General features: G+C 35.5%; 1 protein-coding gene and 1 long non-coding RNA gene across 3 annotated transcripts in view; both read right to left on the reverse strand.

Annotated features, from left to right (window-relative positions):
• LOC122535569 (RNA polymerase II elongation factor Ell) overlaps window positions 1–15,099 on the reverse strand; it is a 187,878-nt gene that overhangs the window by 64,733 nt on the left and 108,046 nt on the right. The window lies entirely within an intron of this gene.
• The window catches only part of LOC122535570, a 17,357-nt gene continuing 11,265 nt past the window's right edge, over window positions 9,008–15,099 (reverse strand). Inside the window, exon 3 of the long non-coding RNA XR_006308203.1 lies at window positions 9,008–9,034. This is a non-coding gene — a long non-coding RNA (uncharacterized LOC122535570). The remainder of the gene's footprint in view (window positions 9,035–15,099) is intronic.

Here is a 15,099-nt window from a genome sequence, read left to right on the forward strand (position 1 = left end):
AAAAAAAAAAAAAAGAATCTTTCGTATCTCGAGCGGACTTGTCCAACCCGACAAATCAAAAGCCACTCAAAGCAAATTCCAAACCAGACAGTTTAATTAAAAGTAATGACCGCGCTTGACGTGCTTCATATTTTATCACGCCGCACGAAAAACGAGAGATTTATCCTCGCGATAAATTCAATTTTCGAGTTTCAGCTCCAACCGGAGGAAAGGAAGAGAGAGAAAAAAAGACGACGACGCGTTGAGGAGAAGGAGAGAGAGAGAGAAAACGATCGGTCAGGCGGCGGCCCCGACTCGTTTCTTATGCGCGCAAAGTTCTGCAGTGAAAGGAAGTATAACACGGCTGTGGTACATAGTTACTTAATCTCCGTTTGACAGAAACGAGGTCATTTTTATCGAGGCCCTCGTGGAGAGCTAGCCGCCACTGTGGCGCGTTCCCGTAAAACGAATCTGATCGCTGGGAACGCGTAACGACGCGCACACAACACATACATACAAACACACACACACACACACGATCGTCGTTGTCTCTCTTTCTCTGTTACGGGATAGTGATAGAGCAACAACCGTCTCGGCGGTCGCGTTTATGTGCCGACTTCATTTTCCACGGCGAGACACACACGTTACGCACAATCGCGTTCCTTTCGCGAGAGCGTAAACTCGTCTTCGTCGATTGTCGGAAGCTGTTTTCATTCTTCGAATCTTCAACTCTAATTTATCACATTTTCTTAATCACATTTGTCCGAGAAAAATGATGAACTATTGTCATTAACTTCGTGCGATTTTCCATTAACGTCTTGCGCTGGAATGACGCACGTCGAGAATTCTTTCTCCCAAAATTGGAATAATTCCTCAGTTTTAAATATATTTAAGCATAACGAAATACACAGGCAAAACAAATAATAAATTTATTACTTCTCAATAATTTATATGATATTTCTAATTCCAATGATATGATCGTATCGACGTGTTCAAAAAGAACGCGACGAATTATTGTATACGGGTTTGGTCACTCGTTATGGTCCGCAATCAGTTGCCAGCGATAACACCAGTTACTACCAAAATGATCGAAATGTATAATTTTCCAACCTATAATTTTTATTTTAGATATTTTAGATAATTTATATAAAACAGTTAAATATTTTAATATTTTAGGTATGTTAGATATTTTAAATAAAACATCCTTTAGATATTTTAGATATTTTATATAAAACAATTAAATATTTTAATATTTTAGTTATTTTAGATATTTAAAATATTTTAATATTTTAGATAAATATCTTAAATATTTCAATATCTCGATATTTTAGATATTTTATATAAAACAGTCAAATATTTTAATATTCTAGGTATTTTAGGTATTTTAGATATTTAAAATATTTTAGTATTTTAGATAAATATCTTAAATATTTTAATATTTTAGATACTTTTACGTATCGAGGAAGTAATCGTCGATTACGACGGCGCCTCGATTATTCGGTGAAAACGAGAGACTCTCAGGCTCGGTCGGTAACAAACCGCGGAGAGATCCGAACCTGAGCCAGAGGACGCGAGGATTGCTGTAGAAATTTCGGTCTTATTCTTTCACCTCTCTCGCGGCCGCCATTAAATTTGTACGTTGCCGGAGATGAGCGGCGACGAGTGCAATACACAAGAACACTTTCGCCGACGTGCTTGCTTTTCCCTCCTGCCGATCTAAAAGTGTGCGGATCTCCCTCTCCCTAAAAACCCCTTTCAGCTTCGTCACCTCTCCCCGCGTTCTGCTCCGCGGAACAGCAAGCCGCGGCTCTTTAACCGAATAGAAGTACTTATATCCCTTCCCGCTAAAACTCTCCTCCCTCTCTGCCTCACACGGCCGTCTTCGTCTCGCGGCTCGATCAATTTGCTTTTCTCTTTCCTCTCGCTCCGACTGCTTCGCCGTTTCGTCCGTCCTTGTCGCTCGCCTTGCTATACCTCCCCTTCACTCGTCGCTTCACAAGAATCCGGATCTAGTCTCAAGGTTTACATAAAGGAGCTTGCCTCCTTCCCCCTACCCTCGTTTCTTTTTCTCAATCTAGCGCTATATGATTAGCTTCGTTCCACGAGAATTCCTATTACATTTCGTTTGAACATCCGCTAACGATTGCTCCGGGGTTTCCCCGGGCGTGCGCGAGTGCGACTACCTGTATTTAGCGGCCACCAGCCTCGCCAGGCAAGAATATGTGGAATATATCCGAGCATCTGGCTTCAGACTGTGTGCCCAAGTATTGCAATTAGGTTTTGAACAGTTGCTTTCGAACGCGATTGGAAATGTGAGCGAACAATCGAAGAGGGGGGAAGTGAGTTACTTCGTTTGCCAATAATTTGACGAACCAACGAAATCAATTGAAAATCAGATTGTATACTGCTATACACATATGATTGTGTATAGCAGTTTGTATTAATAATGCACTTTTATTTTAGCTTCGTTCGAATTAGGCACGTTAGGGTTTCGAATCGATCAAAACACTAACGTTACAATTAAACCTCTTGCGCTGGAATGACGTGCCACGCACGTCGAGAATTTTTTTCTCCCAAAATTGCAATATTTCCTCAGTCTTTAAGTATATTCAAGTACAACCCAGGCAAAATAAATAATAAATTTGTTATTCACTTCTCAATAATTTCTATCCAGTGTTATCGTACCGACGAGTTCAAAAAGAAAGCGACGAATCATTGTACAAGGGTTTGGTCACTCGTTATGGTCCGCAAACAGCTGCCAGCGGAACGTGGTTGATCGCGCGTCTGCGAAAATTGTTGAACCATTCGGAGAACAATGAATAAAATTCGAAGAACGAACGAGATAGGGACGAATGATCGTACGTTTCGACCGATGAGAAATTAATCGGGAGAATTTTTTCAGGACTGAGAGTCCTTCTGGGTTCGTTGATCGGTACGAACAGGTCGTACGTTATTATAGACCGATGTTTCGTCAATCTCGGGCGTTTCACAACGGTCTGCTGTACGAAAGAAGCAACGAGACGCGAACCGTTAACCGAACGAAGGAAAACGAGCTGCTCGCTGACCAACCATTGCGACACAATAGCCGTCTGGGTGCTATATATTTATGTATATATGCTATATATTATGTATATATATATATATACATGTATAGAAAGAGAGATTACTTTCTCTGCAGCGCAATCGCGATACATAGCTTGTGTAAACCGCTCGGTATGCGCTCCGAAAGCGGTTCGATTTTAATTGACTGACGATGGAGAGAGGCGCGCACGAACATCATCGTCGAAAGTTCCTTTTTTTTCTTTTTTTTTTCTCTTTCTATACGGTTCTTTGATTCGTAACGCAACGCAACGTTACCGAGTTAAATGTCACTAACCTGTCAATCACGAAAAATCGAAACCGATGTATATTCAAGTCAGTAATACCTGTATCTTTTTTATATCTGTCGTCCTTTTCTCGATGCAAAAATCATTTTTTAAATTTTTGACAAGCTGTCGAGTAAAGTCCATCTATTCGCCAAAGACGTATTCACGAAATTAAATGTTAATGAAGATGAAGATGTATTTCACAGATGAATATGGATGTCACCGAATTTTCAACATCTTTATAGTGTAAGGACACTGTAAATCAAATGTAATTACTCGACAAGAGAAAACTTAGAATAATTCAAAGATCTAGATCAACGTGAGAAAATAAATTTTCTGGAAATTTACGACTATGAAATAATCGTCGATTCGAATATGGATGTCACCGAATTTTCAACATTTTTATAATGTAAAGACACTGTAAATCGAACGTAATAATTAGACAGGAAAAAATTTAGAATAATTCAAAGATCTAGTTCAACGTGAGAAAATAAATTTTCAGAAAATTTACGACTATGAAATAATCGTCGATTCGAATATGGATGTCACCGAATTTTCAACATTTTTATAATGTAGAGACACTGTAAATCGAACGTAATTACTCGACACGAGAAAATTTAGAATAATTCAAAGATCCAGATCAACGTGAGAAAATAAATTTTCAGGAAATTTGCGACTGTTAAATAATTGATTGTTTTCAATAATACGACTCGTGCGAAATATACTATAAATTTCCAAAGTTACCAATGTCCAAATAAAACGAATTCTACGTTTTGAGTTTTTAAATTATTACTAGCTGTGGCAAATATCCTTGCTTTTTAATTGAAATTGTTAATAACGTTTTTATATGAGCCATTGCTCGACCGATTATCTGGCTCGGCGAGGTTACTTTTTCCCCCTTTATTCCGTCCGGGTCATTAACGGCCCCGAAGAAAAATGGCTACGATTAATGCATTTCACCGTGATACAACGCTCGTTGTGCACACACGTTTCGACGCGGTCATTTATCGTCTTTTTCAGCTGCTATTTATCGCAAGGGTAGACTGACCTTCTTCAAAATTAAAAAAAAAAAAAAAAAAAAAAAAGGAACGTTCTCGCTCGATGGACCGAGACAAAACTTCTTAATTCGCGATTACAAATATGCAACTGTGATAATCGGTTTGGTAAACACCGCACGCTTTCGTCGCAAGCAATCGAATCATTTGAATTTTTACTCTTCGGCCGAATGTTTGTTCGAGATGTTTGAACTTTGTTTCGAACAACAGCTTGAGTGCGTTTCTGTAATTCCTGAGATGTCGTGAGATACATACAAATGTTCTATCCAATACCAATAACGTTTCTTAGGAATTATTGAAATTTAAGTGATCAATGACACTTTGTGTACATTGACACAGAGATTATACTACTTTTCCAATATAGGTATGTAATCCTTCTCGGAGGTTTTTTTTCAATAAAAATTTAATTCACAAATTACAAGGTTTGATAGCTTAATATTATATATGCGGCTAAATATATGTTAAATTATTATTATAATATACAATTATATTTTGCATTATATTATATGTAGCAAAACATATTACATAATTATTGCATACATTATATAATTAACTCTCTAATGTCGAGACACCATATTCAAGATACAAAGTCTGAAATGGAATCTACGAGTTTCATCACGTCATATTAACTTATGTGTGTACCAGGTGCAGAATATTTCTGACACTTCCTCTCACTGATTCGCCTATCTCACACATTTTCTTAAAAAAATATACAAAATATACAGAGTTCTGTTACTTTCATTTCAATTTGCATTAATGGCACTAGATAGCTTGATACGTATTAGTAAAACATCGTTTCTAACTAACGTAATATCATTCTAGCTTGGACAAGCATAATTCTCAAGAAAATTAATTAGAGTTTAGATAACGTGACAAAACAAAATTCGTAATCGTGCTTCTCTGAATAAAAAAACCACCGTTATCTAAAAAAGTACTAGCATAGCGATTACAGGGACGAAAATAAGTTTAACTTCGGTCGTTTCGACTGATCTGATAGTTCCAGTGTTACGTAAATAAATCGACGTAAGAAATCTTCGTCCCGAGTTGCACAAGTATTCAACAAGGATCCAAAAATCGCGTTGCTCAAGTGCCATTTAAATCGGAGGTTGGCTCTATTCGATGAAACCATCGATTTAACGGCGATCAAGACGTGTCGTATCGTCTGTTTGCACTTTGATTACAAAACTTCGTAACAACGTCGAAATTTTGCTTCTGACCAGACTGAAAGTTCATCAAATTTGAAATAAATTCAAATTCGTCAAACTTGGAAATAAACTTCTTTTTTTTTTTTTTTTTTTTTCTCGCAAAAGTGAGTTGACAAAACGTAACCATCATTTTGACGTTTCAGTAAAATTATTATATCAACCGCGATACAGCTGGCTACGAGTGACTTTCCTGGGAAAGAGGAAAACGTTTCGCGCTGTCGCCGAGGCAAATATCGACGTGTTCAAATCGAGTCGCGCGTATTTTTCTAGCCGGCGTCAGCCGGATCAAAGAGGTTTCTCCAACAAGGCAATATTTGCATTTTATCCGCGAGAACGCGATAAATCTCTGACATCGAAAGGTGGTGTCGTCGCGTGAGAAACAAATCGCTCGGCAGATTTGCCTACGTTGTAACATCGGTGTTGTTGCAAACGTTGTCGACGTTTCCAGTGGTGAATTTCAAGCATTGTAAGATGTGTGAACCGTTTTGTATCAAAAATATAATGGAACGTTGCTAAAGTAGGTATACGAACAATAGTGGTTAACAAGTATTTTTTTTTTTCTATAATCAACAAACGATTGAAACTGTTTAACAGTTATAATGGTGTTGATTGCTGGTGAATATTTTGGAACAATTAAAATATCACTGACAAAAAATTTTAAATAACATTGCGATATCTTGTGGGAATTGGAAACATTTCGTTCCATATAGACAAGGCACGTAAATTTCGCGTGTTAAAAAATAAACTTACCGTTTTACTTTTAAAAAGTGAAGTTAAATATAAATTTTAAGAAACAAACTTATCGTTTTATTAAAATTATTAACGAAATTATGGTTAAATCAATCACTGTGCAAATTTGTAGGAGTTCGTTTGCTGTGTTTAATGAGCAAACGAACCGACGAAAATAGATTCGTCTGAGTTAACAAAATGATTTTATGAATACTTCGTTTAATCTCTTGCGCTGGTCGAGAACTTTTTGTCCCAAAATTGCAATATTTTTCTCAGTTTTAAGTATATTTAAGTATAACCCAGGCAAAGCAAATAATAAATTCATTACTTCTCAATCATTTCTATCCAGTGATATCATACAACACCGACGAAATTCAAAAGAAAAAGAAAGCGACGAATTTACTGTATATATGGTTCGGTCGCTCGTTATGGTCCGCAATCAGTTGCCAGTGCAAGCGGTCAAATTGCAAGTTTCATTTTGAAAAGTCAATCATTTTATTACTAATTATTGACTAAACTAATATTGACTAATTGACGAATGATGACACTGGAGGTTTGATATTAATAGAAGTTCAATAATAATATTAACAGAAGTAATGACAATTAATATTAATGGAAAGGAAATATTTGGAAACAATGTAAATGACAAGTTTACTATTTCTTAACAATTTCTATCCAAGTTTACTATTTCCTAACAATTTGATATCGTATCGACGAGTTCAAAAGAAAAAGAAAGCGACGAATTATTGTATACGGTCGCTCGTTATGGTCCGCAATCAGCGACCGTTGATGCGCCTTTCCTAAAAAAATAAATTTTTATCGTGCCACAATATTCCGCTAAACCTTCGACGAAATACGGTATCGTCCCCAATTCGTTTTATTCGTAGTTTTGTAACTAAATTGCATTCCGCGAGATCTGCATCGAGTGTCTCGTGCACTTTCGAGGCACGAAGGAACAAGGCAGAAGGAACACGACAGAAACGACTTATTTTTCCCCCTAGTTGCGACGAGTCGAGCAGGGATCGCGGCAGGACACAAGTTAATCCGATATATTCGCCACAGCGTATCGCAATTTCTCTTCCGCTGTTATTACCAGCAGAGGCATTAGGTGTCCCGAGTTGATTGCTGAGCGCTATCTTTATGGGGAACGATAAGGCGATGGAACTACCGTGCGTGCTTGTTCGCATAACGGATGTCCACGTGATAATGAAACGCGATATATTTAGCATTGTTTTACATATGTGTATCTCAACCTGTCTGATCGCAGACACGATTAACACGAATAAACTCGTCAACCACCTTTCAACGTTTAGATTTTGTTACTTGGCGACTTTCTAATTATTTTAATATCGATATTTTGAGAATGATTAAATAATTACGCGACTGAAAGTTTTTTTTTTTTTTTTACTGTCTAATTATCAGACAATTTTACTCAGGATAGAAGATAATTATTCGCTCGACCACGTGTCGAGTAAAAATAGGGGCGAGGAGAGATAGAGCAAAGGAAATTTTGAAAAATCATTCGCACGTGTTTTGTGCGTGACACAGGAAAGTTATAGTGAATATAGGCACTTTGTGTTCAAAAATAAACGCACAAGATGCAAGTTGTAACGTATCTTCTTTGCAACAATATCTTTTTTTTTACTATATTGGAGATTTTTTCCAGAAAAGTGCTAATAAATTCATAAGCCAATAAGCGAATTTTAAATTACGAAGAGAGTCTCCCTTTCTATGATCGATGAGAATTTTCATCATCGAATAATAGAAAACTTACGAAACTTAGTTTCCAAAGTTTCACTTGGTATCATTGCTCTTTACCATATGCAAGAATATTTGTTAACAGTCTAACCACCGTCTGTAATTCTCAACTTGCAAAATTTTGCTAAACGATATTTTTATTTTTTTTTTACATTATTTGGTGGAATGTTATTTTTCTTTCTTTATTATTTTTTTTCATATTTATTCCTATTATTATTATTTTTCATATTTATTCCTATTATTATTTTTTTTTTGATATTTATTCCTATTATTATTATTTTATTTTCTAGGGAATGTTCCAGGAATTTTATTCATTTCTTCTGAATCACGACCTAACGTTGCCGAATCTTTCGGCGACTGAATTTTTCCACCACGATGATTTCCTTCCAACGTCCGTAATCCTCAACATTGCATATGCTTTTATAATCGCACGATCGAACGGACAGGGACGTTAATTGCTCCCCAGCGAAGCGTAAGAGAACCGCTCTGCCGATAAGACAGGGCGAAGGAAGCAATTTGCGGCGATCTCGAAATAAGAATATACATCACGGCCAATCGATCAACGTCTCTAAACATTCAACCGATCATCTCTCTAAACGCCACGACGTGGAAAAAACGCGGGGACGACGTCGGTTTAACCCACTGACACACTATTTACCCACGCGTCATACTGCGTTAATCGCTGATTCATTCGCGAGCTGGTCCGCGATTTTCTTTCAATTTTATTTCACTTGCCGCGCGATGTAATTTCGATCGATTTAAATTAAACATTGTCGATCTTACAATCGAAATTAACGAGGTTAATTAACGTTGCAACCGAATATTTCATTGAACGAGAATCGGGAAAATTTGGAGAGACTTTAATTGAACCTTTCCGAAGGTAGAGTGACTATACACGTATCTTTTTTTTTTTTTCTTTTGCTGTTAATGTGAGTTCAGACGTCTCTATTTTTGTAGATTTACTTCAGTGTATTTCCTTATATTTTTATTTGTATTTCATTATATTTTTATTAGAAATGTATAATACTACAGCTATATAAATGTATAATACTGTAACACTATAATGAAAAACAATACTACACATTATTACGCGTTCAACGGAATGTTGATCGTTCAAATCAATGGATTTATGTTAATATTGAAGATAATATTAACGAGTGAATAATTCTCAAATTCAAGATAAAATATACGCATACGATGTAATTAGCAGTTCTATACGCATACGATGTAATTAGCATTGTTTTAAATAATAATTTCAAATATGTTGTTTCACAATGAAATACTACAGCTATAATGAAATAATACCACACGTTATTAAACGGTTAATCCGTTAAAACGAACGTTGATCAATTAAATTAATAGATTTAATATAAGTTAATGTTAATAAATAAGTATTATAGTAAATTTATTTAATTCAAATTTTTTAAATTTATTTAATCATTTGTAAGTTAACTTTAATATGTAAAACAAATTCGCGACAAAATTTTCAAACCGATGATAAAATGTTGTATCTATACCAAAAATATGCATGACATAATTACATAACTATGAAAAACAAAGTTCGGTAAATCTAAACTATACTCCAACACTCCGTACGTAGGTTAACGAAATTCAGCTACTTATTTTGAAGCGAATAGACGAAAAAGACAAAAAATGAAAAGAAGAAAATCAAGAATAGTTATCGCCTTCCTCGCTTTTTTTTTTTTTTTTTTTTTTTTTCTTTCGTTCGTGGCAATGAATTTCGAAGCACTAACAGCCAGATAACGCAGTTTTCCACCCGCGGGGGACTTCCCCGTTGTTCTTGCGTCGCGCAGATCACGCAGCAAACACATAGCTGATAAGATAACACGCTGAGCTACAGGATGAAGATTATACGCGTCTGTGACTCTTCAGCAACGACTGAACAACACGTAACGCGACCCCTCGGCTTCTTTCGTGATCCTCGAGAAACACGAAACGCGGAGTCTTCTTCTCGACTCGACATCAAACAATCGTGACTTTCAGGAGAATGGCCTTCTCTCCTTGTTTTTTTCCTTTGGAAGAAGTTTTCGGTGGAAGGATCGATTTTAAATTTGTCTTGTTATTTACAAGAATCGTTGCATAGATCGATGGAAAAAATTTAGTAAAGACACAGCTACCAAAATGGTCCTAATGGTCCCATTTGAATTAACGATCGTTTATTTTTGATAGCTACCTTCATTGGCTAATTTTCTGGTTTCGTTTCGAATGATTATTATTATATCGAATAATCATGAAATAATTGAATACTTTGATTGTTTAACTTTATTAACCGTATCAGAGTTAATTTTCTATGTTTCGTTTTGAAACACTCTCTAGATATAAACGTCAGGCAAATTTCAGTTTCTTTCCTTTCCCGTTGGTTTTTGGAGAAGAATCGTTCGACGGATTTCATTTTTCGTGAATTTCGATCTAACAGCACGTTTCGTTTGCGACAACTGGAACTATAAAATAATGTTCTAAAATGACTTCTTTATTATTTAATCATCTTCTTTATTATCTTAATTATTCATAACGAAAAATATTCATTCTCAATCTTAATTTTCTTAACGCTGGAACTAAACTGGACGACTAAAGTATAATGTTTGTAGCAAAGAAATTGAAGTGCAAGATATAAGAAATACTAACACAAGCTTCTATTAATATATTTTATTAAAAATCACTTGAGTATTTAAAAATACACTATTATAAATGTATGAGATTTTCACAAAGAATTATAAATTGGTCATTTTGACTAACTTCGGTAGTACCAGTGTTAATAAAACAAATTCAACACTCTATTATTTTTCACTTTCTATAACTGCGTGTTTCATACTTATCGCGGCATTTTATTGGTATGAATCGATAGAAGTTAACGCTACGCAAAACCGCTACGGAACAAATGAAATTTCCCCGCTACTAATTGCAAATATTGTGTCACTAGACAAAAGAACGAAAGGAAGCAGCCTGATAATTGCCGGATTACGAGAAGTATAACGCGATAACAAGAGCGTTGTACGTACGATGACTTGTGAAGTCATGTTCGTACAGTCATCGCGGCGTAGGTGCCGGTATAATCCTTTGAAGGCATTCAAAGAACACGCAGGTGTTCGCGTGCATTCACAGACGTCATAATAATACCCATTCGTTCGAACGACCGTTTCTAGTTCCTTCCTGTTTTTCCTCCTGTCTGACAAACTGTTATCTCAATTACGAACGGTAATATGTAATTAACCTGCTCGAAAGGAAAAATTTCCGTTCCACTTAAGTATACCAATTTCTTGTAACTTTTAATACAATGGTCGCTAATAATGCAAGAGAGAATCGAAAAGGACGAAGTGAGGAATGGCGAAATTTTCTAAAATTGTTCAACTTCTTCAACGAAGTCCCGAATTTCTTGCGAATTCGAAGAAAATCGGGAAAAAAATTTTTCAAACGTCAATCCTTTCAGTATTAAAGAGTCGATTTACACGATTCCACGATTTTTGTTTCATTTTAATAAACATTACATTATATATTTGTAACATTATAAGTAAATTAATTTATTACTTTTTAATTAAATTTTAATACCTGAATATTTCGGCTTTTCTTGTTAACGCCTCATTTTTACGAAATGTTTCACTCGATGTATTTCGTAGTTTCAAACGAAAAGAAAGGTTACAAGGTATCGCGAGAGTGAAATTTCGAGCGGAGAGAGTGTGACATTTTTTTTTTTTTAAATCCAAAAGTAACTTACGTTCTCCCTGAATTTCGCGTACGCCGATTAAACTATCGCGGTTGGGATAAACCACTTCTTCCGGAAGGATAGTTTACTTTAGAAGAACGGAGGTTAAAAAAGAAAAAACCAGGACGAAGTTTGACGTGAAGAAAATCGAGCCCCGGGCGAAATTATTCTACATTCTACGCGTAACTCTCTATGACTGCATAATTACGTGGATATGAATATGCATTGTTCGGTTGCCATCAACAATGTTGCTACCAACGTAACGTTCGATCGGCGAATTTCGGCTAATTAGCGGATTTTAATTACGTCGAGTATAATTCTACGTTTCACGAAAATAAATACAACACCTGCGTGTCAAGATTTCGTAGCAGAAGAAAAATGCGCTTGCGTTGAAATAAAAGAGAGAGAGAGAGAGAGAGAGAGAGAGAGAGAGGTCGAATTGTTTCGATGAAGGGAGAAAAGAGCGAGCGAAAGAATATTGATGAGTTTACATAATAAAGCATTAATAACAAACGATCATAACCATCGACGCCGGGAATTTGCATATGAATAACGCTGTGTCTCTGATGACCTCTTCGTTTTATCGTTAATCATTGTCGGATTCATCGCAAAAAGATCGTGTTCATTCTAACGTATAACTAGCGAGGAATAAATAAAATAAAAGGAAATGAAATGAAATGAAATGAAATAAAATAAAATTGCAAATTTTATTGAGAGCCAGTGAAAATTTCAAACAATTGGCAAGATTACCAAGATTCATTTAATGAAATTGTATATAATCGTCTTCGTTTTATCGTACTCATTTACTCATTGTCAGATTCATCGCAAAAAGATCGCGTTGTTCTGACATACAGTGAAGAATAAATGAAAATAGAATAAAATTGCAAATTTTATTAAGAAGCAGCGCACGTAACAGAATTTCAAAACAGTGAAACAATTATCAAGACTCGCATCAACGATTTAATTAACGATCAGAAAAAGTAAACGACAGACTCTTTGAAAATTTCCCTCTGCGCGAGAAGAATCCACGAATCCCATTGCCAAGATTGATCGATTCGTTAATCCAGCAAGTAACGACTGAAAAATAAAAGAGGAAAGAATTCTGAATGACTTTATTATTTTCGAGTTACTATTCTTTAACTGCGAAGCAGCCGTTTAACACCTTGCGCTGGCAGCTGTTTCGCGGACCATAACGACTGACCGAATCGTACACAATATTTCTTATACAATATTATATCATATTACAAAGAATGTTGCAATTCTTTTTGAATTATTGTTTACAATCCTTTTCGTTGGTAATAGAAATGATTAAGAAGTAATAAACTTGTCATCTGTTTTGGTTTAAATATAGTTGAAATTGAGAAAATATATTGCAAAATATTCGGACGTGGCACGAAACAATTAAATCGTTAAACAATTCGAATTTCCGTTTGAAACGGAATCAAAGATGCCTTTACGAACGATCCCAATATTAAATATTTTAAATATTAATAATTTTAAATTTATTTATATAATTTTGTCTCTTTTAGTAAAAATTCCAATATATATAATTTATGGATGATTATTAAAAGCTCATGTTGAAGCTTCTTTTTTTAGTTCAATAGTGGAATATTACGTATTATATATATAATATAATACGTAAAATATATATATATATATAATATATATAAAATTTATATATAATAAATAATGGAATAAAACAAAATAGTGGAATATTACGTATTATATACAGAATAAATTTTATTTAAATTTAATAATAATTAATTTATATGGAATAATATTTTTAAGAATTATATGTTTATGTCAATTAGACATAAAATTAATTGTTGCTATTTCTCCAGTTGTTCATACAGGAATTATATTAATAAGTATATTACTGATAACAAGACTGTGATTATATTACACAATAACTAGACATGGATTTGTTTCTTCTGGGTTATTCTATTTAATTAATTTAATTTACAATCAAGCTAACGGACGATTAACTTTCATTAAAGGTTAAGAAAGAAGAGAAAAAAAAAAAAAAATGAAAAAAAATTAGGTGAACCCGGATGCAGAGCGACGCGACGTCGTCGTTCCGCTCTGGCAAGTGAAAGTCATTCGCCGGTAATGAATTCGGAATTTCAGCAACCGAGCGCCGCTCTACGCGAGAATCTCGGCCTGTGCACGCGAGGAACAACAGAAAACAGGTTCGGAAGTCGTATCACCGACGATCCTGCCAGGATTCGTGCAAGAAAGAAGACCAGGGAACAGAAGGGAAAGGAGGAAACGCAAGAGCAAAGGAGACGGGACAGAGAAAGCGGACGTGTGCAGCGAGGAAAGAGGATCGAAGAAAAGGAAAGGCAGACGACCGGTAAAAGGAAGAGGGACAGCGTGATTCGTTCGCCGAGAGAGAGAGAGAGGGAGAGAAAGAGAGCGTAAAAAGGATGTGGACACGGTGGTATGTAGGATAGACAGAGGCACGAGCGCGTGCGAACGATCGTTTCCACCGCGCTCGCACGATCGCGGCGCGGAATTTCCGGCCTAAATCGTTCTCGCGGCGCGCTCGTACGACCTTGCGAGGATTTCACTACTCGGAGGACACTGAAAGCGACTGACGGAATCGTCCTCACGTAGCCGTTACCCTAACCGTGCCTCTGCCAACGTGTACTCGCGTTCGGAGAAGTTTACAAGCCACGCGCTTCGCATTACACCATCGTCACAGAAGTTCGGTGAAACGAGCCTCCTTTCTTTTTGACAGGAATTGCATATCGCAGTCATAAGTCACGAGCTTCTTATATTTCGTTATACCATCGTAATTCGTCTTGGAAATATTAATATTGTAAATTTAAATACATTTATATTGATTATTGGTTATATCAACATCGCAAATTAAATATTTGTTTAATTGATGATGTAGCAACGTGTTGTCATAAATCAATCCGATGTGATATTTAGTACTAAGTATAGTAGTTTTTCTGGATATTAAAATGAATTTTTTTCAGATACGAATATCGTAATCATAATTTACGTTGTTACTGCATTACTTGACTATATTTTGTCATTATAATTCATCGTGAAAATATCAAAATTGCAAATTTGAATACATTTATATTGATTGTTGGTTATATCAACATTGCAAATTAAATATTTGTTTAATTGATGATGTAGCAACGTGTTTTGTCATAAATCAATCCGATGTGATATTTAGTACTAAGTATAGTAGTTTTTCTGGATATTAAAATGAATTTTTTTCAGATACGAATATCGTAATCATAATTTACGTTGTTACTGCATTACTTGACTAT

This window comes from Frieseomelitta varia, unplaced genomic scaffold (assembly GCF_011392965.1).
Source record: "Frieseomelitta varia isolate USP_RPSP 00005682 unplaced genomic scaffold, Fvar_1.2 scaffold_738, whole genome shotgun sequence".
In the NCBI taxonomy this organism is placed as follows: domain Eukaryota; kingdom Metazoa; phylum Arthropoda; class Insecta; order Hymenoptera; family Apidae; genus Frieseomelitta; species Frieseomelitta varia.